Source organism: Atta cephalotes (genome assembly GCF_000143395.1).
Source record: "Atta cephalotes unplaced genomic scaffold scaffold00079, whole genome shotgun sequence".
In the NCBI taxonomy this organism is placed as follows: domain Eukaryota; kingdom Metazoa; phylum Arthropoda; class Insecta; order Hymenoptera; family Formicidae; genus Atta; species Atta cephalotes.
In genome coordinates, this window is record NW_012130143.1 from 337,643 (window position 1) to 341,220 (window position 3,578).

Sequence of the window (3,578 nt, forward strand, 5' to 3'; positions counted from 1 at the left end):
ATATATACTGCTGTTTTATCATTATCATTTAATATTAATGAAAGCGAATCTAAAAAGATTTTGAAATTATGTATTTTCAAATCATCACAAATATTTATAAAGTCTAATAATATCACTTGAAAAAAACTAGAAATAGATAGACTAAAATTTGAAACAAAAAAAACATTCAGACAAAGAGAAGGGATTAAAATGTATAGATATACTCGTACGTGACGGAGAAATGATCATTCAATTCTTATAACTGCAAAGAATTAAATTGACTTTGATTAAGTGAGTTGTGTGTTTTATTTATTCTGAATCGTCGCAAACAAATATACAAGTTGTACACTGCACAGAAGAGCATAACAATTCATTAAAAATTTCTTTTGGAACGTATGTATATATAGTATATGTATACCAACTTACAGAAAAATTTGAAAATATTGATTGTTTGTTTCTCGACACTATTAAAATCTTTCAGTACTGAGTCATACCAAGCTATTTTAGTACTAAGATACTGATCATGTAATACTTTGTTTATGGTGAAAATATGAAAAGTGTAAGATTGTTCAATTAACATCAATGATAAAAATTTTCACTTTTTACATTTCTGTCTTAGGAAAAAGTTATATTCTATAATACAAAAGAAAAATTGAGCACTTTCTGAAAAGGTATTTAAAAAATTATTTTTAAAAAATCTTATTTAAAAGATTGATAAATAAATGTATTAAAAAGATTGTCAAAAAAGCGATGCTATTTTGCACAAAAGCGACATCCGATAGTATAATCAGCTAATTTAAAAATAGAATCTCATTAAATTTTTCACGTTGAATTATCTTATTCTGGTTTTATTGTTGATAGGTTTTGTAATAGCAATTTTGCCTAACCATTTGCAAGCTACTATTATCTATTGTATTTATGTTTATGTTAACTATAGTCTATTGTACATATTTTATTCTATTACTCTGTTAACATGTAATCTTTTTCATATAACTTTGCAATAAACTAAATTAAAATTAAAATTAAATAATAATAATTAATAAAATTAAATAATAATAATTAAATAATAATTATTAGATTCATTAATTATTTTTTATTCAATAAATCATCCAATATTTAAATATTAATATATAAATTCGAGTTTAACAAAAAAATTAAATGTTTGGAAGTTTATGTGCCTTAATACGTACTTAAAATTTATAGATTAAATTAACCAAATATTAAGAAATATATTAAGAAATGTATTAAGAAATGTAATGTATTAAGAAATGTAGGTATTTTCAAAATATCTATCGATTTGTTTTGTATAATCAAAATTTGTGGCTTACAAATTAATATTTATATTATTTGTGCTTAACATATAAGATTATAAAATAATATAAATTTAATAAACATTAACGAGAAATAGATTACTATATTATATCAATTACTTCTTTTCTTTAATTAAATATAGAGATATTTTTTCAGATGATTTTCATGTACATTGGTATTTATTGTCCGGAAAGTTCGTGCCAATGTTGAAGGAAAATTTAAACACAGAAAATTTAAATTTTAATATACATTTATTAAATTATATAGGTTAATCGGCACGAACTTTCCGGACAACCCAATATAACGGTTTACTGGGGGCCTGGACGGTATGATAGTTTTGATGATTCTCATTATAACTGTCCGTCTTTACATGACACACAAATTCAATTACTGGAAAAAGCGGAATGTTTTGCATGCGCTACCGATATAAGTTTTAGGCAATTTTAAAGATAGCCTATTATTAAAGAGATCTTCTGAAAGATTTTTATGATCAAGGGAAAAGAATGCCTTATATCGGTTTCTACATATTAGACAAATCATCATTGTTGATTCGCGATGTGGAACTTATTAAAAATATTTTAATAAAAGACTTCGATTACTTCATTGATCGATACACCTAACATGACTGATCGTTTGAATTATTCCAATCTCTTCTTTATCAAAAATCCAGCCTGGAAGATCATAAGAACGAAGTTATCACCAATCTTCACATCCGGCAAACTGAAAAAAATGTTCGAGCTGATGTTAGAATGCGATGATAATCTAGATACGTATCTCGAATCGTTAAAATTAGAAGTGCTGAAAGTTAGCAATTGTCAAAACGCATAAAAGTCATATTATGATTTAATTGAGGCAACAATATAAATATTAAATCATATTGTCATATTGATGACAGATAAAGACATTGAACTGGACATGAAAGACTTACCCTCCAAATTCTTTATGAACATAGTTAGTACTACCGCGTATGGACTTAGTGTGAATTTGTCCAAATGATGAATAGTCCAGACATCGAGTTTCCAAAGTAATATGGTAAACAAAGTTTTAAGATCAGTATTTTACGCGCTTTCGAGTTTCTTGCAATATTGTTTTTACAATATGCAATATTGTTAAGTTTAGTTCATTTTATCAATGCAAAATTGTTTAATAAGAAAGTTACTATCTTCTTACGTAATGTGTTTTGACAAACAATCACTCAGCGCATAAAGTCTGAAGAGAAATGATCTCATAAATACTCTTATTGAATTAAAAGGAACTTACAGAGATCAGGACAGTGAAAGAGAATTTAATAAGTAAATTCTTCAAGCTAGTATATAATTAACTTGCATTAAAAAATCAGAAATCTCATTTGTCTAAACAATAGTTGCAGTAGCTAAAATTAATTATAGTAAGAATTAAGAAATGAAAATTTTAGAAAAAAAAAACGAATTAAAATTTCAGCACTTGATGGGGACGATCTATTAGCACAGGCAGCTGTTTTCTTCATAGCTTAGTTATGAAACCTCTTCACAACAATGGCTTTTATTTTATACGAACGCGAGACATCCAGAAGTATAAAACTTAAAAAAGAAATAAAAACTTAAAAAAGAAATTCTGCACTCGATGAAATGAATGGTAAAATTACATACAACATGATATGTAAACCATGCATTACTTTTTTACTATCTTATAAAAGAGAAATGACTTTTGTATTACTATATTACCAAGTTTAAAGTACAATATTTATCTTATTTGCATGCCAATGGCATAGATTACATCGCTATCATCTCGACATGGTAGAAATTTTGAAAATGTATCCAGTGTTGCCATTTTTAGATCGCATAGAAGAAAACTTACAAGGTACCTAATTCCGATTAGTTCTCGAGAAGGGTATACCAATTTTTATTTCGTTACTTGGTGTGCACTACGATCCGGAACTATCCTACTCCAGATCAATTTGATCCGGAACGATTCACCGAGGAGAACAAACGTAATAGACTGTGTCTATCTTCCGTTTGGAGACGGACTATGTATGTGTATAAGTAAGAACATCGGATATGACAGATATCAAGTTTTGACGGAATTATACAATATATGTATAAAATCAAAAATGAATTAGCTAAAGCATAAATTTACGTTTTTTGCCTTGTTATACAAATCATAAATTCTGTATATGTAAATACGCTCATTAGAATGATGTAGACACTATCTAATTGAACTTTTGAACTATAAAATTTACTTATCTTAATTACAATTTTGCAAAGATAACATATATATATATATATATATATATATATATATATTAATTT

General features: G+C 26.4%; 1 pseudogene; it reads left to right on the forward strand.

Moving 5' to 3' along the window:
• The first annotated feature begins 1,618 nt into the window (after nucleotides 1–1,618).
• Nucleotides 1,619–3,578, forward strand: part of LOC105624473 — a 3,812-nt pseudogene continuing 1,852 nt past the window's right edge.